Here is a 25,018-nt window from a genome sequence, read left to right as displayed (position 1 = left end):
ATTCCATGCTGAGAAGCCTTGTCTTCCAAACTTTTGTGCAGATAGTGTCCCTTATTCCCATTTGCCCCTTTTGGATTGCCTCTACTATATTGTCTACTAGAAAGATCACATCGCTGGGTCAAGACTTACTCTTTCAATTTTGCTTCATTCACTCACTGAATGACCTTAGGTCTTCTTTTAACTGCCTTTACTAGTATATTAATAGTCACCTGGGGTCTTGTGGCACAGTTAATCAAAGTCCTAAAAATAATTTGAAATGTGCAGCCCTCCCTTCTGCCTCTGGAGAGAATCTTTGAACCAAAGAAGAAAAGTAAAATGGAAAGGGAGATTTGCTAAGATAATCAACAATATCTCTGTGTGATGATTTCTTTTTTGGCACTGGCCTGTCTGATCCTTCTTAGTCTCCTAAAACTGAAATACTCATTTCTGAGATTCTTCTTTATAATTCTTCATTTGAAGAACAGACCTTAGAAAATGACAAGACTGACATCTGTTTGAAATAAAAATAATAAAACTGGTGATATTTCTTTATGATGCCTATGTTAAGGTACAAGAGTACAGAAACCACTTCCAATATACGCTAATCATATAATATAGGGCTTGATCTGCATGTAGATATGGCTCAAAAGAAGTGATTGAACTCCAGCAATATCTAAGTTGTAACAAGAAGTCAGGTAAGAATTTAATTCTCCTCTAAATTACATTGTCATCTCTTTTCTCCACTGTTTTTTACCTGTGTTCAGTGCCATTACCAGTATTTAGTGACTTCCTGTTAATAGACTTGTACTTTATTTAGTTAATTACAGCCTTATCAATATAAGGTACATTTTTAACTATTTAGTGAGCCCAGTGTGGTGGGGGGAGGGTACTATTTTCAAGGTGGACTTTGGTGTTTTTTAAGTACACACCTTTACATTGGGGAGGATTTCACAATTTTTGTGATTTCTTTTGGCAATGTGGTGGATACATTAGAAGAGTAAAAGACACATCGAAAATTTACCAGTTAGGAAGACATTGCAAAATTCAAGAGAAAGAGATGATGAGGGGCCTAACTTGGGCACTGAATGCTTAAATAAAGACAAGGAGCCCTACATGAGACAAATTAGAATTGGCAGGATTTAGTGGCTGATGGGATGTGGGTGATGAAGGAAAGAAGGGAGTGCAGGTTTCCATCTTTGGTAAGTTAGTGAAGAGGGTTGCTAGCAATCAAGGTAGGGAAGCTAGCAATGTGAAATTTTAGAAAAAAAAATATTCTCTTCTGGACATAACTTTGCAGGGGCATAGGTTGTCAAGGTGAAAAATACCTAATATGAAGTTAGATATGTAAACTTGGATAATGGTGCTAGAAAATGGACTTGGGAGTTGTTGATGCAAAACTGATATGTGAGATTGGACATGATCACATAGGAAGAGCATGTGTAGTGTAGAACACAGAAAAAAGAAGGTATGGGGCAAAATCATGGTGCATACCAACATTTAACACTGGCAGGAAGAGGAGTCCAGAAAACCTGCTGAGTAGTTAAGAGAACTAGATGGAGAATCAAGACGGTCAAGAACGAAGGAAAGAATCTAGAAAGAGGGGATAACAATATCATATATAAAGAAAAGTCTAGTAAAGACTCTGAAATCTTTACCAGATTTGGCAGTTAGGTGTCAATTGCTGACATCTAAGAGAGTTTTTAATATAATAATGGAGGCAGAAGACAGATTCCAGTGGGTTGAGGAATGAGTGGAAAGAAGTGAAGATATTAAGTATAGACTTTTAATATTCTTGACTGAGAAGGGATGGGATAACCAAGGACAGGGGCAACAGGTTCTGGGAAAGAATTTTTGTTGTCTTATTTGTTTTATGGATGGAAAATAAATTGCATATGTAAGTTGGCTTAGCCCTGTACTTCCCATAGTAGCAATGAATAAAGTATGAATGGATGAATGCTTGTAGAATGAGGGAAGTGGACTAATGAAGAAAGAAAATTTTAAATGATAAGAAAAAGAGGTAGTATCTGATGGGGCAAGGCCCTGGAAAAAGCCTAAAGGGTTATGATCCAGAATACAGATGGAAGGTTTAGTCTCTGCAACATGAGAGAAGGAGGGATAATTGAGGGTGTTCATGATGTCTCATAACATAGCTCTAGTGAATCAAATATTATCAGTAGAGTCTCAAAATCTTTTTAGTGGTCTTTATATTTAAGCTTCATTTTCTTTTATGTACACAGTGAGAAATACAGCCAGCAAAGCCTCGGGAGTGTCTCGTACAGTCCTAGCCACCCCGATATAGAAGAATTCTGTTCTGTAGGCTTCAGTCCTAAAATACTAAGAAGGACTCTGATTATCCCTGCTTGGTCCAGTGGCCCACTCCTGGGTCCATCAGTCATGACCAGGAGTGGGATCTGTGAAATGTACCTTGATGGATAAAACTCAGGTCAGGTTTTCACACATGAACTGATTAACTCTGGCAATTCATTGCATCAGTCCACCTGTATTTATTGAGTGCTTACGGTGTGCCGGTTCCTGTTGTACCTGTTGGTGACATAGTGGTGAAAACACAGACATGGTTCTTAGCTTGGGGAGGTTATGGTTCAGTAAAGGGAGATGGATAATAAATAAACAAAATGTTTCTGGTTATTGATATAGCCTCTGAAGAAAGTAAAATAGGTTTATAATAGAGAGTAACTGGTGGTGGAGTCTACTGCAGGGAAATCTGAATGGCCGACACCTAGATCACAAGAAGAAGCCAGCTATTTGAAGAGTCTGGTGAAGAGCATTTAGGCAGAGGGAAGAACGAGTGCAAAAGCCCTAAGTAGGGAATGAACTTGGCATATTTAATCAATAGAAAGAAGGTCACTGTGGCTGGACTTTCATGAGTAAAGGGGAGAGTAGTGTGAGATGAGGTCAGAGAAATAGGCAAGAGCCAGATCACCATAGGACCTTGTAGGCCACAATAAGGAGTGTCCTGTGGGGTTGGTCCAGTTAAACCAAATGGCAATTCTTGTAGTAACCATTTGGATGGAGGACAGTATTCCTAGGAAAGGGATATTAAGCACAGTAACATGAGTTTCTTTATCAGCCCATGTGCAGAAACAGTGGAAAACAAGGTAAGACCTCTTCCAGAATTGACAGGACAGGTCACGTGGAAAGATGAAGGGGAAGGGAAAGGTAGTGTTGCTGAGAGACTAGTTGAAATGACTGGTCTTGGATTCATGACCACCATAGGAAAGGGCTGAAGTTAGGAGGGGGCTGTCATGGGCTTTGTCAAAGCTGAAGAGTAGATTTTATGGCCACGAGAAAATCCAATAGGTAGAAGTGTAGGATATCATTTTCATTTAGCAATAATCGCGCCTCGGATAAACCTCATTGGCTACGATACTGCCACTGCGCAAAGCTAGGATATCATTTTCAGAGTGAGACCTCCTAGTCAAAGGTATTATAATGCCCTTTCTCATTCAGGTGAGTATTTGTTTTTATATATTGAATTATATTCAACCCAAGTCTGTGAATACCTAGTTTCCAGAAACTTGCTGATGTGGGTTCAAAATACCCTCTCCCCTCCACCCGCTTTTTAAATTGTGATCTTTTCCATTATTAAACATTGGCTTTTTTCCCAGGGATGCCACTGAAGAAGAAAATCAATGACATATCTAGCCAGCCGCCTTGGACTGAATGGGCATTCAAATAGACTCCAAGGGCCAAGTACAGATGGTGATTTATTGTGCATACAACTTCTACAGAATGCCTTCATTTGAGCATTGATTTATATACAATTACTTACCAGAATGCTGCAGTTTTACAATTTAGCCAGGAATCTGTGGAGAGATTATGTTCACTAAGAAATCCACAAATGCAGCCTCCACCCTTTTCAGTAATTCTACAAACTCTCAGTAGTCTTCTGAATGAAGAAAAGAGATTTCAAAAATAGTCCTTCCATTTTACCATATTTCTCACTATTTGCCCGCCCCATGCACTTCCCATTTTGGAACCAATTCAGATTTATTAAACCAAGTTCCCCTCTTGACATGTAAGTAGATGGAGTTGCTAGAGGCAAATCATTTACTGTGGCTATTGTGAAACCCAAAATTGCAGTAGTCATCTACACATATCACAGGCTTGCTCATTGTAAAGATCGGTTTTAGGCAGTGTTTATGTGATAGGGAAACAACCAATTGAAAGTTGAACGATTTAAGTAAACCAGATACTTGACATCTCACAGGCAGAAAAAAAACAATGAGGACACTCTTAAGTTCCTTTTTCTTATTGAAAATGGTTTGAATTACTAGCTTGTCCTTATAATTTGAACCCCAGTTGAAATCATGAAGGTATTATTACCTTTAGGAGGATAACTTCCAAATTTTGTTTTTTCTCTCTCATTGATGTGCTATTTTGGGGATGGCACCCCAGTCCAAACATTTTTATAATATGGAGAATGGGTTGTTTATAACCAGAATTAAATTATGATTTTCTTTGCACCAATATATATGGAGTTATAGCACAATGTATTTTCTTTAATATTTTGGCTAGATTTCAGTGAAAAAAATGTTAATCATTTTAATAGAAACACTTCAGACAACTCTTTAATGCAAACATACACGGTCAAGATTAATAGAAGCTATAAATAAAAAGAAGCTGTAATAGTATTGATAAAAATCAGCTCGGCAAATGAAAATAAGGAAGTTCAATAACAAATAATATATTGCAATGACATAGCCCATCGAGTTGTTATATGAGGCAGTATGAGGAATAGCCCTTTGAATTATTTATGTCCCTTATAGTACAATCAGCATCTTGGATGGTAAGCTACCAGAAGGGATAAACAAACTTACTACGTATGGTGCTGAACCTAGTACCACCCCCAGATTAAATGTGAATATGCATTTGATGCTACATGATGGTGCTTCTCCTAATGTGATTGTGCCCATCATTACTGACTAACTTTCCAGTTTTCATTAGTATCTTTTTATCTGTATTTCCTCTGTCCTTTCTCAGGGATTTTCTCCATTTGAATCTTAGTTGAGTTTCATAATGGAAAAGCTCATGGTCTGTGTCTGTTAATTCAGGGAGAAGCACTGACATGAGCATCATTTATTTGCTGAGCATTGCAATAGGCACTCTTGGAGCAATAAAAATAAAATAAAATCTGTGGACACTATTTTCCCATGTATAGAGTCTAGACAGGAAGGATAAAAATATACCTGTGGAGGAGTTTAAAGGCACATAAATATAACTTGCCAAAATACAAAAACAAATAATAAAAGTTCCATTTTATTTTTAATTGGATCCATCCATTTATGATAACAATAGTTCTATAGATAGATAATCATTGTTTTATTGATTCCATACTACTATATGATTTGTATATTATTATGAATGAGTCAATAAATGGGTGAATGTTTTCAGTGGCTGTTGCCAGTTTTTATGGTGAGGTGTCATGGATAAGTGCTAAATAGTTATAGAACGTGTTAAGAGTTGTGACTTGCCACTAAAGATCTACTTATTAAGAGCGCCTCTCCCCCATGATTTTGGTTTTGCCCCAAAGACAGCGTCATCATTATTAGCACTCTCAGTCAGTATCTATTATGCATCTGCTTTGTATTACATTCCAGAAATATATAGAGAAGCAGAATACCAATTAGGTGCTAGGCACTGTACTATGTGCCACAAGAAACAAACATAGACTCTGCCTTCATTGAGCTTATTATGGTCTACTAGGGGAGAGAGACAGTACACAGTGCTGTGAAGGTAACCAACAGAGTATATTGTTCGAGGATAACAGGATAAGCCTAGGGATCTACTTAATATGTTCAGGGAAGGCATATCTGAAGAAACCATCTTTATTTTTTTTTTATTTTTTATTGTTATGTTAATCCCCATACATTACATCATTAGTTTTAGATGTAGTGTTCCATGATTCATTGTTTGTGCATAACACCCAATGCTCCATGCAGAACGTGCCCTCCTCAATACCCATCACCAGGCTAACCCATCCTTCTACCCCCCTTCCCTCTAGAACCCTCAGTTTGTTTTTCAGAGTCCATCGTCTCTCATGGTTCGTCTACCCCTCCGATTTCCCCCCTTCATTCTTCCCCTCCTGCTACCTTCTTCTTTTTTTTTTTCTTAACATATATTGCATTATTTGTTTCAGAGGTACAGATCTGAGATTCAACAGTCTTGCACAATTCACAGCGCTTACCAGAGCACATACCCTCCCCAGTGTCTCACCCAGTCACCCCATCCCTCCCACCCCACCCTCTACTCCAGCAACCCTCAGTTTGTTTCCTGAGATTAAGAATTCCTCATATATATATATCAGTGAGGTCATATGATACATGTCTTTCTCTGATTGACTTATTTTGCTCAGCATAATACCCTCCAGTTCCATCCACATCGTTGCAAATGGCAAGATCTCATTCCTTTTGATGGCTGCATAATATTCCATGGTATATATATACCACATCTTCTTTATCCATTCATCTGTCGATGGACATCTTGGCTCTTTCCACAGTTTGGCTATTGTGGACATTGCTGCTATAAACATCGGGGTGCACATACCCCATTCAGATCCCTACATTTGTATCTTTGGGGTAAATACCCAGTAGTGCAATTGCTGGATCATATGGTAGCTCTATTTTCAACTTTTTGAGGAACCTCCATACAGTTTTTCAGAGTGGCTGCACCAGCTTGCATTCCCACCAACAGTGCAGGAGGGTTCCCCTTTCTCCGCATCCCCACCAACATCTGTCATTTCCTGACTTGTTAATTTTAGCCATTCTGACTGGTGTGAGGTGGTATCTCATTGAGGTTTTGATTTGGATTTCCCTGATGCCAAGCGATATTGAGCACTTTTTCATGTGTCTGTTCTGAAGAAACCATCTTTAAACTGAGGTAAGAAGGATAAGAAAAAGCCAAGTATGTGAGGAACCAGGGACAGAGCCCTCCAAGCTGGGGGAGCAGCATATGCAAAGTCTTTAAGGTGTGAAAGAGTTCAGTATGTTTCAGTAACTTTAAGGAGACCAGTGTGTCTGTAGTGCAGAGAGGGAGAGGGAGGGTGGTACTTGATGAGGCTGGGCAGATAGGAAGAGACCTAGACCTAGGGCTCTGTAGACCATGCTAAAGATTTTAGTCTTTCTCTTAAGGGTAATGAATGGGGAGATAACTGACGAGTTTAAATCAGGGGTAGGAGTAGGCTTTACGTATTTAAAAGATAACTTCGCAGGGGCACCTGGGTGGCTCAGTTGGTTAAGTGTCTGCCTTTGGCTCAGGTCATGATCTCGGGGTCCTGGGATCCAGCCCCGCGTCAGGCTCCCTGCTCAGCAGGGAGTCTGCATCTCCCTCTCCCTTGGTCCTTCCCCCCTGCTCGTGCTCTCTCTCTCCCTTTCTTGCAAATAAATTTTTTAAAATCCTTAAAAATTAAAAAAATAAAAGATAACTCCGGGGTTGCCTGGGTGACTCAGTTAAGCAATGGACTTTCAGTTTCAGCTCAGGTCATGATCTCCGGGTCTTGAGATGGAACCCTGTGTTGAGCTCCCTGCTTAGCGGGCAGTCTGCTTCTCTCCCTCTCCCTCTGTGCCTCCCCCTCCCCCTTCTCTAAAATAAATAAATAAATCTTTAAAAAATTACTTTGGCTGTTGTTTGGATAATGAATGGGGAATATGAAAAAGAATAGGAGAGGTCAATTGCAAAGTTATTGCAGAGGTCCATGCAAGAGGTGCAGCTAGAGGGAAGTGGACTAAATCTAGATATATTTGGAGACACAACCTATGAGACTTGCTATTCTGGGTTATATTTGAGTGAGTAGGGAGGGGGAAGAATCAAGAATGAATCAGGTTTCTGGCTGGAGTGACTAATGTGGGGAAGACTAAGAAACAAATGGGTGTTAGGCTATAAATCAAAAATTCTGTTTTAAACATTTTCATTTTGAGAATAGAAATCAGTAGTTTCATTTACCAGCCAATGATGTATCAAGTTCAGAAGTTTCTACCATAAAAATAATTGATGAGTGGTTTGACAGTCATGCTTTAATTAATTCAGCAAACGTGTTGAGTCTCTGCAGTGTGGCAGGTATTGTGCTAAGCACTAGGAATAACAAAATAATCATAGTCACTGCTGGTAAGGAGTTTATTACAACCTACTGAGGAGACTGAAAAAACCTGGATAACTTAAAATCCAGTGTGATAAGAACAGTAGGAGGAACATCTAACTCAAATAGGAGGTTGGAAAGCTCAGGGAAGGATTCCTGGAAGATAAGACATCTGAGTTCAGTTCAAAAGTAATATCTAGACTAGCCAGGCACAGAGGAGCAAAAGGCGTTCCAGACTATCTTGATTAGAAAAAAAAATAGTATCTATAATGGACTTAAGACAAATCTGAAAAGGAACATTTTCATATTTTTCTGACCACAGAGTATTTTTATTGCTGTGCAGTATGATAATCGAATGTGTCCATAATGTCAGAATTATAGAAGTGAAAGAGCTATTAGAAATCATCTAGTACAGATGATCCATGACTTACGATGGCTCAACTTACGATTTTTTTGACTTTAAGATGGCGTAAAAGCAATATGCATTCAGTAGAGACCATGCTTGGAATTTTGAATTTTGATCTTTTCCCAGTGATATGCAGTCCGATACACTCTCGTGATGCCAGGCAGCGGCAGCCACAGTTGCCAGTCAGCCACGAGATCATGAGGGTCAACAAGTGATACACTCACAACCATTCTGCACCCAAGCCATCATTCTGTTTTTCACTTCTGGTGCAGTATTTGATAAATTACACGAGATATTCAACACTTCAGGATAAACTAGGCTTTGTGTTGGATGAATTTGTCCAACTATAGGCTAATGTAAGTGTTCTGAGCAGGTTTAAGGTAGGCTAGGCTAAGCTATGATGTTTGGCAGGCTAGGTGTATTAAAGGCATTTTTTCTTGACTTACGGTATTTTCAATTTAAGATGGTTTTATTGGTATGTGACCCCATTGTAAGTCAAGGAAGATCTGTATAGGCACCTAGTTTTACAGATGGGGAGTTAGACTCAGAGAGAAGTGACCTCTCCAAATAATCAATTCCAGTGTTACTTTTTTGTTTTCAAATACTGTAAGTAAATTGTGAATGCACAGTCTAAGATTATTTTTTATTTATCTCTAAATAAAATATTTTTTTTTTTTGAGAGAGAGAAAGAGAGAGCACGAGCAGTGGGGAGAGGCAGAGGGAGAAGCAGACTCCCCCGGAGCAGGGAGCCTGATGCAAGGCTCGATCTCAAGACCCTGAGGTCATGACCTGAGCTGAAGGCAGACACTTAACCAATTGAGCCACCCAGGTGCCCCTGTGAATGCACAGTCTAGATGGTGCCCCAAAGCATTAATTTAATCTTCTGAATTGCCCGCCTCTTATAAGAGAATATTTTATTCCCAGAGAGATTGAGTCACACCATGATTCTGCTGTTATTATTCCCCCCCTATTTCACAATATAATAACGTGAGGCAATCCTTCAGTAAGTGGTATCTGCAGGGGTGCCTGGCTGGCTCGGTCAGGTAAATGTCTGACTCTTGATTTTGGCTCAGGTTATGACCTCAGCGTCCTGGGATGGAGCCCCGCATGGGGCTCCGTGCTCAGCAGGAAGTCTGCTTCAGGTTTTCTCTCTCCCTCTCCCTCTGCCTCTGCCCCTTCCCCCACCTTCTCTCTCTCTCTCTCTAAAATAAATAAATAAATCTTTAAAAAAATAAATGGTATCTGCAGTTCAACAGACTATTTAACATTATAAGGCAACATTTAGTGTATAATCCTTCAAAAGAATAGTTGTAGTCACGTTTTCTTATCTCCTAAACCATTTATAACTTTCCATTTTCTTCCGCTGGACATACCAGTGTTTTAGGGCAAAGATGAAAGAGCTGAATATTCAAAGTTCACTTATATTTGGTTGTCTCATAGCTCTCTGCTCCTATCTTTGCCAGACTGACTCTCTCTTCGGCTACACCACTGATTTCCTACCTGTTTTGCCACTGTTATTTCTAGTATTGTACACAGTAGAAAAAGCAGCTCCTCACAAACCATATACACCAGTGTCCCCTTACCCGCAGTTTCGTTTTCCATGGTTTCAGTTACCTGTCATCAACTGTGGTCAGGAAGCAGGTGATCCTCCTGCCAAACCATTAGAAGGTCAATAGTAGCCTGGCCTACATCATTCCCTACATCTCTACATCTCATCAGCTAGGCATTTGTCATCTTGCATCATTACAAAAAGGAGGGTGAGTAAAGACAATAAGATATTTTGAGAGAAAGTGAAAGAGAGAGAGAGGGAGGGAGACCACATGCACATAAATTTTATTACAGTGTATTGTTATAATTGTTCTATTTTCTTATTCTCTTACTGTGCTTAATTTACAAATTAAACTTTATCGTAGGTATTTATGTGTAGGAAAAACAATATATATAGGGTTCGGTACTATCTGCAGTTTCAGGCATCCAGTGGGGTCTTGGAATGTATCCCCCGTGGATAAGGGGGTCTACTGTAGTCAGTGAGCAAAAAGAATTCAAAAGCAGAGAACAACAGCATTTCCCTTTCCTTCCCCTCCCTGCAATGACAAATATAGTAAATGAGCTGAAACCTTTAGCAAAGAGAGCAAATTATGCCACAGTAATAGCAGTGCCTTCAAAATCAAAGGAAAGAATTGTATAGTAGATCCTCACTTAGACAAGTTAAAAAGAAGTTCATCTGAAATGTTTGAATATATTAGTAAGAATCACAATTTTATTACTCTCAAATACAGTCACACGCTCTTATGCAATGCAAGTCCATGCAATTTCTTCAGGGGATGATTTTGGTAATATCTGAGAAAAAAAAGGGAAATCACCTTAAATCTCCATCAGTAAGGACTGGTTAAAAAATCCTTTCTTCCATGTAATGTAATACAATGCAGCCATTAAATAGTATGTAGGCAGATACATCTCCAAGATGCTGTATTGTTAAAATAAAATATAGAATTGTCTATGTCAGAAACTTTTATAGTTCATTTGAAATATATTATACATACACACATACATGCAAATACACACACATTACACTTTGATCCATGTAGATAAAGGCATACACATACGCAAACACGTGTGTGTGTGCATAGAAGATACACAAATATTCTTAATTGTTACCTCCAGTAGCACTTAGGAAGAGTCATAGAAGGAGGTATCACTTTTCATGTTATATTTCTTATACTTTTAGAAATGTTTACCATGTGCAAGTATTCTTTTTTATATAAAAAATGTATGAGATAACGTGAAAATATTATTGTGAGAAATATATTGTGCAAAATAGTATACATAGTGCTGTGGAGCTATATAAAAATTATGGAGTAAAATATGTCACAGTGATTTCAAAATGCAGAGGAACTTAAATTGGGTAAATACAGTGTGGCCAATTAGAGATTCTTTGGTGTCCTTTTTAATTAACAGATAAGAGTGATTACCAATTATTGGAATGTAAATGTGTGTCTTTAAAATGCTTTGTAAAAGCTTATTTTAAATAGCGTAAGCTTTTCCTCTCTAAATTTTAATTTTGCAGTTAATTTCTTTTACATGCATTTTTCACTAATAGTAAATTTCTAACAAAGCCTTTTGGAATTTTAACAAATTCTGGATTTGTAGAACATTAATGAGGATTTTAAACACCTTTTCAATATCAACAGTAGATAATATCTCATCCCTCTTTTAAAATACTCTTTGAAATACTGAATTAAATATTGTCTATAAGTTGAGAAATCACTCAAGATTGTTCTTAGCACCTTCATGAGTCTTTAGATTTATTTATCCTCTTTGAAGTCATGGACATGTTCTGTTGGGTGAACCAAATGCTCACAACTTTGGGTTGTTGAAAGAGGATTTTCACAGTTGGTGGATTGTGTGTTCCTTTCTCTCTTTGGCTGTTGGGTTTGGACTTTTCACTGCTTATTAACACCTTCATGAAAGTGCAGCTGACTGAAAAGAAAAAAAAAAAAAAAGGTGAAGTACAGACTGGTTAATACTGCTGCCCCCAGGGTAAAAATCTCCGAGGAGGACTGCATGAAAACCAGAGGCTAATTTTCTGTCATACTACCACATAGATAATCAAGAGTTGGAACTAGGAGTTGGAGGATTTGGTTTTAAGATTACTCTTGGGATTATTTTTAAATAGAATTTATGATTGATTTGAAGGTGAATTCACCAAGTGTAGTGACTTTATTATGGAGCCCATTCAGAGGCACCTCTTGGGATTTTTTTTACTCCAGCACTGATTGTGATCTTAAACCTAAGTGTGCAGAGATGCCTGAAATTTAATTAAAGTAAAAATTTTTTAAATTTATTTTTCTGTTTGGAATTATATGCAAGTTTAGGGAAAACCCACCTGAATTGTGATGATTTATTTCACTTTAATCTCTAGGGACTTTCATTTCCATATTAATAAGAATACCTACACTGATTCTTATACTCCAGAGTAAACATAGGAACTGTGACTCATGCTGAAGGTCATATTTGGAATCTCATATTTCCCTCGAGTTTTAGTTACAAACATTCTTTCTGGGATTCTTTCTTGCATTTGCAAATCCTATCCATCCCACAAGGCCTAACTCAAGTCTCCTTTTTTTGATAAAGTCTTCCTTCCTGACTTCAGCATATATTGCTCACTGCCTTCTGCGAACCCTTACGGTTTTTACTGTCTGACATTCACAGTCTTGCAGTTGATTATTTACTGGCTTAAGCATTGGTTGTAAAATCCTGTCTCCCCAATGAAATAGTAAGTTTGTAAGGGTTGGGACTGCAAATACTTTTAATTGTATTGATGTAAAGGGCTCTTGAATTTCTTACAATACCTAACATAGAGTACCTAGTAGGTGCCCAGAAATACTGGATTTTAGTAGTCCATTTTTGGGCTGTACACAAGTTACATTTAAAATTCCTTCTATCTCACTATTGCCACTTCCTCAATTAGTTCCATCCCTTACTATATCATTTTTTTTATAAGGCAGGACAAAATATTGCCACTGATATTGAACTCTAGTTTGGCTTATCTGCTGGCAGCAGGCTTTCCTGTAGCACATTGTGAGCGTTTACAAAGCTAGTATAGCTAATCTGTTATAGAGCTATCTTGCCCTTTTGGTCTGATTTATTTTCATGGGGCTGCAGTATTCTCTGGATGACTGTGGAAGCTCAGAATTCGACTTTTGCAAGCATCAGTGACCAGGTAGTAACTCTGTGGAACCAGAAATTACGGTGTGTTCACAAGTGACCATCTACACTTAAAGGCCAAGCACTTCCTGTGGTGATGAAGGGCCTTGGGCAAGCGTGAGAGGAAGGGGGGCATGGTGATGTATTTTCTCTCCCCCTTACCTTTATCTACACTACCAGTCCCAGCAGGCCTCATGCTACCTGAGATCCAATACCTTTTAAGTAATATTTTAATATAGCACGTAATAATTTCTCTCCTTTCTCCAGCGTAGGCCGTAGAAAATATTTGCCTCCCTCCTCTACTTGGCTCTTTAAGGAATTGCCTTCTATCTGCCAGAAAATGAACTTGAGAGACTATGAAATTTGAGAGACTTCCATGGAATCTTATGTGGCGACTCTGCAGTCATTCCTGCCAAGGAAATAACTCCAGAGGAATCAGGGGCAGTATTTAAGGCTTGCAAGAGGCATCCTCGCCTGCTCTTAGGCATTTTCTGCTGGTTCAGCCTTGTGGTTCCTTTCCCTGAAAAGAACAGGTGTGCCTGACAGCAGGTGTGTTTGTTCTACTTTTCCTACGGCAGCTGTCACTCCCCAGGTAACTCCCTTCTCCAGGTGGTGAATTCTTACAGCCCGTCATCTTCTTTCCTGGCTACCATTACTTTAAAAAAAGGCTTGGCTGTCAGTCCTCCTTCATTGGACTTTAGATGCTGTCGAAATGTTATTGTCATTGTTGATATTTTCGCTTTTGTATTTTAGGTTGATTTTTTTTTAAGGGAAAATATGTCTTCAGATGGATTCCATTTACAATTCAGACAAACTTAACATTTTCCTTTCAAAAGCCTCCATGAACGTCTGCCGCCCTTTTTTGATTTGGATTTGAGTTTTGAAGGCTTCTTCTGTGACAGCTTTGGCTTTCTCGATTTTTGCATTTTCCAGTAGATCTTGGGGTCCATCCTCAGTCAAGGCACCTGCTGCTGGGACTGCCAGTCACCACATGCTTGGCTTTCATCCTCCCTTGTTTCTATTCATAGCCTGTACTTCTCGTAACTCTAAAGGACTATTTGATGCCCCCACATTGTTTAATATCTACATGATTAAAGCAGCCGAGAGAATTAGGACATGTCCTAAGCCTAAGGAAAAATCCAGTCCAGGAAAAACTGTAGGCCCAGATCATTTTTAATAAGCTCTGCTGCTCAGATTTACCTATATTCCTCTGTTGGGCTCCCTTGGGCATTTTGTAGTTATTTGAGGGTTAGCTTTAAAAGGATACTTTCAGGCATGTTTCGGCTCTTAGTATAATAACATTTATTGAGCTCTCACAGTGTGTAGGACCCTTACAGTGGTTCCATGGTGAGATACAAAAGAAGTCAGCATACCATTCTAATACTTAAGGAATCAAGTGTTCTGGAACTTAAGATGGACTGACAGAGACAAAATGCACACAGATAAAAGACTTAGGTGCTTTTTGAAGGCATCAGATGAGTAAGTGAGACATGAGTACCAATTGGGTACGGGGGGGTGTATAAAATGAATATGTTGTCACAATTGGAAGGAGGTAGGCATCTTTAGTGAGAGCCTCAGAGGAATGAATGGTGTGTGAGAGCTTTTCTCTGAGAGTTCTCAGGGACTTCAACAAGGGAGTGAACAATGCAGAAAACAAGCTTGTCTTCCCATAGAGTTATATGACAATAATAATAGTAACTGTTGCTATTTGTTTAATTTTTACTCTCTGTCAATGTAAAATGAGTGGAAGAATAAGGGAACAAGAAAATATAAGTTTTAAAGAAGTACATTCTTTTTATTTTTTATTTTTTTAAGTAGGCTCCACACCCAGCACAGAGCCCAATGTGGGGCTTGAACTCATGACCCTGAGATCAAGACCTGAGCTGAGATCAGGAGTCGGACAGTGAACCCACTCAGCCACCCAGGCGCCCCTTAAGAAATACATTCTTGAAGTGTCAAATGTATGACCATGGGTTTAAGTCTAGCTAGGGAAGTGGGTAAAGTGGGTATGTGTGAGTTTGTGTGTGTGTATATGTGTGTGTGAGAGACAGGGAAAAAGAGAGATGGGGACGGACAGAGAAAAACAGAAACAGAGAAACTTGGAGAATACGGCTAGGTTAGGTTACAGTGTATAGTAGGTCCCCCTTATCCATGGTTTTGCTTTCCATGGTTTCAGTTAACTGCGGTCAACTGCAGCCCAGAAATAAATGTACTCCTTCTGACAAAAATCATCAGAAGGTCAGTAGTAGCCTAACACTACGTCACAGTGCCTACATCTTTCCCCTCATGTCATCTCATCACAGAGGCATTTTATCATCTCACATCCTCATCATAAGAAGGGTGAACACAATACAATATTTTGAGAGAGCATATTCACACAACTTTTATTATATTATTATAATTGTTCTACTTCATTTTTACTCATTGTTGTTAATCTCTAACTGTGCCTAATTTATAAACTAAACTCTATCACAGGTATGTATGTACAATAAAACACATAGTTATATAGGGTTCAGTACTATGTTTTCAGGCACCCACTGGGGGTCTTGGAATGTATCCACCATGGATAAGGGGGAAACACTCTAGGTGAATAGTAAGTTAAGTGAGGAAAGGAGTACAATAAGAGAGAGGCTGTGTTCAAAGAGAAGGATTCATAGTTCTAGATCTGGAATTAAATTCTCTACCTTCTGAATGGATTTTTCAGTAAAACCTTGGACTTATTTTGCTCATGCATAATAAAATAGAACATTTAAATTTGAAAGTGGAGTTTTCACAGAAAATAAAGTGTTTCTTTAATATGCTAAATTCTTGACTTCTAGAGTATGGCCAATTTTTCCATATATTTGTAATCCATGGTAATTCTAGGGCATAGCCTATTGGCAATTAGAATGCCGAGGCCATGTCAGAAAACTAAGTAGGTAGAGATTTACAATGAATTATTTAAGAGACTCACATCATCACGTTAGCACATGGCTTACCTGTATTATGACTGTGGAAAACCTGGCATAAGAGCCTTCTAGAGCACCAAGTAATATGCCTGAGGTCCCTTTCCTGCAGGTGAATTCTCTAGTGGCGGTTATCACAATTTATGCCAGAGGCTTATTTTTTTGCAGACATAATCTCTGGCAGAAATTTCACAGCCTCTGTTGACAGAACTGACAGCGTATATAGGCCCAGGCTACTAGAAAACACCAGCAATCAGTTAGTAGCAAACAAATATTAATTATGTCTTGACCATGTGCCTAGCACCAAGCCAGAAACAAGGGGGATATAAAAATAGTCATACACAATCCCCTCAAATACTTAACAGTCTAGTTTGAGCAACAGGGCTGACATACTTAAAGAAACTAAAATAGTGACAAGGCTATATTTAATCAAGTGCCATGTTAGGGGGTGGTGAGTATTTTAAGATGTTAGAAAAGGGAGAGGTCAATTAGAGCAATAGATTAGGGAAGTCTTCATGAAGGAATTGGAAATGGTAGCATAACTCAAAGGATAGGTAGAATTTAAAGAGACAGAGTGGAAAAAAACAAACAAACAAACAGGAGATCTGTTTACCTTGATAATAAATCAAAAGAAGGAAGAGAAGAAACCTGGTATTTCATACCTTCTTCTCGAGGAGATAAGCATGATTGGCATGGAAGACATGTCTGAGATCAGTACAGAATGAGTTAGGTAGGGCCAGATTATCAAAGGACCTTGACAACTAGGTCACATATTTTGAATTCAATATACTGAGAAATGAAGACCATTGATTGTTGTAGGGTGGGAATATAGAATGATCATTAAGGGAGCCTTTTAAGAAGATGAACATGATACTGATATACAGGATGGATTAGAGAAGGTAGGGAATGGTATTCAAATGTTACCATAGCTATAGAAGAACATATTTAACTTCAGTCTCACTTTTCAAAGAAGTAATGCAGGCCATTCCCAACCAAGTCTTAGATTCCATTGTTAGAGGGACCATGCACTTGCCTCAGTGGAGAAAATCTCTAGCTGTCAGTTTTGATTCAGTTTCTACAAATGTTCTTTTAGGAATTACCATTATTTTTTATTAGAACAACCTCTCAGATTTTCTCCATCTGAAACTGATGGAATAGTTTGGCAACTTCTATTGTAGGAAAAGTGAGGCATATAAAAAGGTGGCATTTTCTTTTGGGAGAAACAATGTGTTTTAAAAGGAAATGATAAGCAAACCAGAATAATTTAGGTGGATGACCTAAAACCCAGAATGTAGCTGAAAATAGAAGGGCAACCAAGTGCCATCACAAATAACGACAAGCTAGAATAAAAAGATGGGCAATGCAGAGAACTCAGGATGTGAACCAGATTTTACCAGAACTATACATAAGCATTGAGACAATTCCTTATTTCAGTTTTGATTCATATACTTGGGTATTTCCCTGTCCAACTTTGTAAGTATAAACCTGGTTAGATTTATATCATCATCAAAGGAAAACTGGTTGCTAGATTTGAAAAAAAGAAATGTTTTTCTTTAAAAGAAAATTTGGAGGTGAGGACACAGGGCAGCTACTTCTCCAATGAAAACCTTTTAAAGATAATTGATATCAAGAGTGGGTTAATTAAATGACACTGTAAGGAAAAAGAAAGTCAAGTATATCTTTACTTATTTGTCTTTTGTCTTCCTCAGTTCTTTCCCTAGAGCATATCTTTTCTTTAGAACAATGGTTCTCAACCCTGGCTGTACATTAGGATCTCTATTTCAAAAGGTCTGCTGCTAAGACTTTACTCTAGATTAATTCAAGCTTTGGGATCAATCCAAAGCTTTCCAAGGGATTCTTATTGGTAGCCAGAGTTGAGAAGCACTATATTAGATTAGCACCAGCATCTTTCCCTCTTCCCTCCTTTATATAGTCCTTTAAGGCATAACACTTTTTGCAAGAGACATATATTTTAACAAAACTAAAAACTAATGTTACACTTAAGACTGAAAAGTCTTCAGGGCAGATCCTTGGTTTGTTCACTTTTATATCATTCACTGGGCTTTGATCAGTAAAGTTTATTATATTAAATTAGGGGGAGGTATAAGTAGTAACTAGGATTAGAAGTAGGACCTAGGACAGGTGAGTTTCTATGTAAGGGGTGAGGGGAAGGGAGAATCCAGAGTGTAGGATACAGTAGTGGTGGCTGTAGTGGGAAAGTCTTGGCTAGGTCCTGTGGATATAAAAATCAACTTTAGAGCTATAGTCTATTGCTAGATCTTTTAGCTATTCGTAATGTGACTTTAGGTAAGTTGCTTAGTACTAGATGTCTCTGATCTTTGTAAAGTGAGGAAAATAGTTCCAGCCCCATCTACTTTACAAGGTTGATGGGAGATTCAATTGAAATTTATAGTTACGAGTGTTCATTTGAGAGTATTTTTAAATACAATATGCTAGATATATGTAAAATTGTTATTATGATTCATAAAGCCAGTGAATAGACTTTTTGTCAGGATGAAAAGCCTAGAAGAATGAAAAAGAACACTATAAGGGCCTTTAACCCTCAAATCCAGTAGGAGTGTGAGGAATAGATTGCCTTTGAAAGCCTTCATCTGTCAAAGGTTGCATTCTCATAAAACCTAAAAGATTATATTCATGGTGAACATTGCATAATTTTGGCAGACTTCAATAATACAATGGAAATAATCCTGGAGAAGAAACTTGAAAGGAATTCAAGTTCCAGGTACAGTATTAACTGTTTTTATGAACTTGGACAACAGACACATACATGTACTTGGATTTGTTCATTTGTTAAAGGGAAAGAATCAAGGCATTACCATTTGTTGAAATCATATGTATATATATGAGCCATTTATATATATATATACATATGATTTCATGTAAATATATGAAATCAGCATATATTTATTAAATACCTATTATGTATCAGGAAATATTTTTAGGGCTGTGAATAGAGCAGTAAAAAAACCCCACAAAAACAAATATTCCCTACTGTCATGAAACTTATTTTCTAGTAGGAGTTGGTCATAATATAATTCCAGGTACCAAGAATTGCTGTTGCAAAACAATAAAGCAGGGTAAGGACACAGAGTAATGAATTAAGACCAAAAGAGTGGATGTTTTCTATGTGTCAAGATCCACTGTAGGTACTTCCCATGTGTTAATTTCATGGAATCTTTACAAGTATCCTATGCAAGAAGTATTATTTTCTTCATTTTGAGGAGAAGAAAACTAAGGCTCAGAGAGCTTAAGAAACTTGCCCAAAGTTATATAGTGGCTGCATAATAGAGTTAGGCTTGGAACTCAGATCCTGAGTTTAAATCCCATGGTCTTTCTACTACATGTGGCCAGCCCTTATGTGATTTAGTCTATGTTCCTATATTCCTTTCTGCAAAGTAAGAATATTGGACTTTATCAGAAATTTAAATCTGGTGTGCCATGCATTATATATGTCTTGTATGTTTGAAGAGAGTAAGATTTTTAAAAGTGAATGACTTATCAGTATTTAAAAGTAAGAGATTTCATATACAATTATTGATTTCCAAATTGTCTTAAAGCGTGGGAAACCTGGCACCCCAGACCTCCATTCTCTCATGTCAATACCAGCTGAAGCTGAGCAGTCACAGTTCTTTTAGACAGAACAGGTACTCTCTGGTTCTCCATGGTCCTCACCAATCCATGAGGCCATCCCTGACCCACTCCACTCATGTATATTACCTACCTGGGCCATGCGGGTATTTAAATTTGCAACTCACTAGATCACATAGCATGAAAAGCCCCCTCCAATTTCAAAGTTATGATCCAATGCTGAAAATTCAGTCTTAACCTTTGTATTTTCCTTTTAGCTTCTAACTATTCATTTGACAGCCTTAGCTATATTTCAGTGAATTTTCTTCTTTTGTTTGTTCTTTGCTTTGCTTATTTTTTTTTGGTTTAGCAACCATGTAAATGGTAATCAAAACTGCACACTAACTCTTTTATTTTTCCATTTTAAAATATGATCCAGTGAGTCTTTATGCAGGAAAAACCGTGAAAAACGCTAAACATGTTAAAAGCCTCAAGTATACATATAAAATATGAACAGCATAATTAACAAGTAATTTATAATGGTAGTTAAATTCTGCCAATGTGGAAGCATGCAAGCCAGTTTAGAAGTCCATGTTTTAGTTATGTCTATAACTCACTATAGCCTTTAAAATCCAAATAATTTATTAAGCTAATATTGGTTAGGAGTGAAAATCCAGTGATAATACTGAAGGGGGTGCAGGAAAAGATCTCTTTCATGAAAAGCATTCAAAGTATAATTATTCTTAAGCACAGCATTATTAAAATGTATTTCTATAATATAAAAGTTTTTATTAGTATTCTGTGATATAAGGTGCACCATTGCAGCATTATGTTAAGTTCTTTCTCTATATTTGTAAATTTTATAGCATTTCTTTTATAGTGGTAAACAATGGGATCTCTGCTAGGCTTAGAGTGAATTACAGTTGTTTAATGCTGTGGGTACAAGTTGTTTTGTCAACTCACAGGCCTAACTGTCTGTCTGTGTGGTTGTCCTAGAGCTGCCCTGAGGCACGGTGGCCTCTACGGCCGGGATATCCAGCTTGTTTGGTGGTTCATATTCTGTAGTTACTTGTTTGAATTCACACAGGTGGAGTAGGAGCCCACTTATATAGTGCTAGGTGATGGGTGACATGGAGTTCCCTTCCCTAATCCCAGCCACAAATGGCTCCCTATGTAGCTTAACACAGTGCCTGGGATTCCCAGCCTTGAAAAATCATTTCTTTGGGTAGAGTTATTGTTCCCTTCTGGAAAGCAGAACCACTTGGAAGAGGTTAAGCCATTGTCCCAAATATAAGTGGTAATGGCTTCATTAACAGCATGAAATTGTTCGTTGGTTTGCATGCCAATGTGTCATGGACTGTAGAGTCAAGTCTCTGGGCGAACAGAACACAGAACAGAAAACTCTGGGGGGGGGGGGTGTTGAAATATCTGGGTCTAAATAGAAGGTATTCACCAGGAAGGTCATGCCTGAGATGAAGCTTTTTGGTAGAGAGCCTTGAATAGTACATACTTGGTTGGGGGGAAAGAGGTGGAGATAAAGGAAAAGGACAGTAAAAATGGGGAAGTAAAAGTCAAATAAGGTTAAATTTCACCTACTTCCTGCCACTCCCTCCCTGGGTTTAACCTTCATGTTATCTGTTGGTTATAAATTTAAAAGATGGTAAACCTTTAATTAGTATGCATGCTTGAAGAATGGAGCACTATAACTGAAAGCTTTTGTTAATTTAGATTGAAATATACTATAAAATAAAGATACCAAGGAAGTTGCAAATTGCTGTGAAGGGGCAGATAAGAGAGAAAAAGCCAATTTAAAAATTAAATAAGAAAATGGAAAGAAGAATAAATAACAAAGAAGAATATTAATGTCCTTATTTAATTTTTTAATTGACTTTTTCACATTATCCGTCTACCCCTCCACCCCCAGTAATTTGGAAACATACTGTTATCTACATTTTACAATACTGTATTAGTTTTCTAATAAATTACCACAAACTTAGTGGCTTAAAACAACACGAATTTGTTATCTTACAGTTCTGGAAGTCTCTCTTATTTCCTCTTTTGCTCACTCTTCTACTTTTAATGCCCCTTGTGATTATATTAGATGCATTCAGATAATCCCAGATAGGTCAGATGATTAACAACCTCAGTTCCATTCATGATCTTAATTCCCCTTTGCCATGGAACCTAACATATTCACAGGTTCTGGGGATTAAGACATGGACATCTTTGGGAGGCCATCACATATTCTGCCTACCACAAATATAATAAACATAAATTATTACACTATGATTAAGACATTATATTTGTCACAATAATTTAAATGGGTTGACATTATTCCCAGACAAAAACGCAGATTTACAAATTTTAGGTAAGTACACCTTAAAGAGAGAAATATTAAACAAAATGATGAAAATGTTTCAAAACAAAGGAATGGACAACGATATGCAAGAAATTCTCAATAGAGAATAGAGTGAGAATGCCAGTATCGGATAAAGTGACAATTAAGGCCAAAACATTAAAATAGAACCTACATGTATTCATTCATTCAACAAATAAAACTTATTGTGTGTAACTATTTGGAATAATACATGAGTGCTCGCTTCGGCAGCACATATACTAAAATTGGAATAATACATGAAGCATTTAATAAAACTACAGTGACAGTTGTAGAATAGAACTCTCAGAATTTGAAAAATAAGTAGGCAAAAAAGTAACAAGACAATAGATTTTTTCCTCCCAAGTTTTTATTTAAATTCCAGCTAGTTAAAATAGAGTGCAATATTAGTTTCAGGTGTAGAATTTAGTGATTCATCACTTCCATACAATACCTGATGCCAAGACAATAGATTTGAATATATAGTTAAGAAGCTTGACCTAATATTTTGACAAATACTTAGAATTATATACTCTAATGCAAAAGAATACACATTCATATCTTTTGCTCTGGACCATTTACAAAAATTGATCCAGTATTTTGCCCCCCACACACACATTAATAAATTCCCAAGTGGAGAACTGATAAGTCACATTATCTGATGAGAATGTTATAAAGTTAGAAATCAACAATAAAAATATGACACAAAGTAAACAAAAAAATCTTGGAACCAGGGTGCTGGGGTGGCTCAGTCTGTTGAGTGTCTGTCCAACTCTTGGTTTCGGTTCAGGTCATGATCTTGTGGGTTGTGGAATCAAACCTTGAGTAGGCCTCTGTGCTCAGCAGGGAGTTCGCTTGGAGATTCTCGCCCTCTGCCCCTCCCCCCTCTCAAATAATGAATTTTTAAAAAAAATCTTGGAAACATAAATTACCTTTTAAAAAAGATTTTATTTATTTATTTATTTGAGAGAGAGAGAGAGAATGAATCTCAAATGGACTTAGCACTGAGCACAGAGCCTGAAGCGGGGCTTGATCTCACAACACTGAGATCATGACCTGAGCCAAAACCAAGAGTCAGACGCTCAACTGACTGAGCCACCCAGGTGCTCCCGTAAAATACTTATGATAAATAATTTTTTGGATCAAAGAAGGAAGCTAACAAATTTAAAATGATTTTAAAATAAACAAAAATGAGATAACTTCATAAAAAGCCTAGAGATGTGGCTAAGAACAACACAAAGGAAGACTTACGGCATTAAAGGAGTTTAAAGAAATATTGAAAAAAATCATCCAACTCAGGGAAACAGAAAAAGAAAAAATACATGTATCACATGAAAGTAGGCAGACAAAACTAATAAAGATGTTAGTCAAAATTAATTACAGAATTTAAATATGGACTTAAAGCCAAAAGTTGGTCCCACAGAAAGATGTATAGAAGAGGAGTTCTTGGTTCTACACTTAAACATATACTAATAAAGTTCCTGAACTCCAAGGATAAAGAAAATCTTGCAGGCTTCCTGGCAGAAAGATGATGTTATCTACAAAGAAAAACAATAATAAGAGTGCTATTGGTTTTCTCATCCATATCATGGAAGCCAGAAGATAATGGAATAGCATCTAGAAATTTCCAAGAGAAAAGGACTACAATCCAAGCATCTTACCACCCAATCAGGAAATTGTTCACCTGTTTGAGTCAAAGAAAGATGTTTGAGGACATGCAAGAATTCAGAAAGTATATCACTCTCATATACCACTGAAAAAAGTTTGAGAAAAAACTCAAACCAAACAATAAATGAATCAGAACCAAGACCTCAAGATGACAGAAGATAAGTAAGAGGGGAAATAACGATGAGCAATGAACCTGGGTCTCTGGAAAAATAATTAAATCTAAATGAAAATGCAGATGCTTAGTACAAAGTTCCAAACTAGAATTCTTTAAATAGAAAGGATATTTTATAAGGGAAATGTAATAATACTCCAAAATGGAGTGTCCAAAAGAATTATAATGCAATATATGCATGTATGTGGATATATATATTATATACATATATATAATTTTAAAATGTCAAGTAGCCAGCATTTTAAAAATTAAAAAATAGAGGAAATTAATTTAATAATATATTTTCTTTAACTCAGTATATCTAAAATATTATTTCATTGTGTAATCAATATAAAAATTAATGAGATTTTTTACTTTTTTTCATGTTAAGTCTTAAAGTCTTAAAAATCTCACATGTATCTTATACTTGTAGTGCATCCCAATTGGAACTAGCCACATTTGAAGTGCTCAGTAGTCACTTATGGCTAGTGGCTGCCAAGTTGGACAATGGAAACCCATAACTCAAAATACTAAGCCATCTCAGCAGAAACTTAGGACTTAGGGGTGAGAAGAAGGGGAGAAAATCTCATGAGGTCAGGAAGATAAGAGAGAAGGATGTTGAATGCAATATTGTTTGTAGGGTTAAGAGTAACAAGAACTTGGATGTCTAACAACAGGACATTTATTAAATAATTAATGGCACATTCATAACATCAAATATTCCCAGATAATGAGTGAACAGGTTAGAGCGTAGCCTATCCTCAAGGAAAATCCATGTTATGTCTTGAAGTAAAATGAAGAAGTGTAGTATAATGCATAAAATATCCCATTTTCATAAAAATAAGTCTCTTTTTGTGTGTTTATATATTTGTGTATATTTTTAGGTAAGGAAAGATTCTCACTCTACAATGAGTATCAGTTGCCTTAATGGGACTGAGGAGGCAGAGAAGGAGTTATTAATTCATAACTGTCTTTATGAACATCTGTATTGTTTGAATTGTTATAATGAGGGATTTGGGGGACAATTTTTAAAACATCTTATATAGTATGAACAAGAGTGAGAAAGAAAGAGAAATAAACAACAATAGCTCTTGGTGAGTGAACAGGA

General features: G+C 37.3%; 1 protein-coding gene and 1 pseudogene across 1 annotated transcript in view; one reads left to right on the top strand and one right to left on the bottom strand.

The window, feature by feature from the left end:
• The window catches only part of TENM1 (teneurin transmembrane protein 1), a 785,358-nt gene that overhangs the window by 253,705 nt on the left and 506,635 nt on the right, over positions 1-25,018 (top strand). The gene's annotated exons all lie outside the window — the stretch shown is intronic.
• On the bottom strand, positions 3,208-3,384 carry LOC118013612 (annotated as a pseudogene).

The sequence above is a fragment of the Mirounga leonina genome, unplaced genomic scaffold (genome assembly GCF_011800145.1).
Source record: "Mirounga leonina isolate KUSES-001 unplaced genomic scaffold, KU_Mleo_1.0 Mir_101664, whole genome shotgun sequence".
NCBI classification, from domain to species: domain Eukaryota; kingdom Metazoa; phylum Chordata; class Mammalia; order Carnivora; family Phocidae; genus Mirounga; species Mirounga leonina.
The sequence above is the reverse complement of the archived record's forward strand: the minus strand, read 5'-3'. Positions and strand labels throughout refer to the sequence as shown.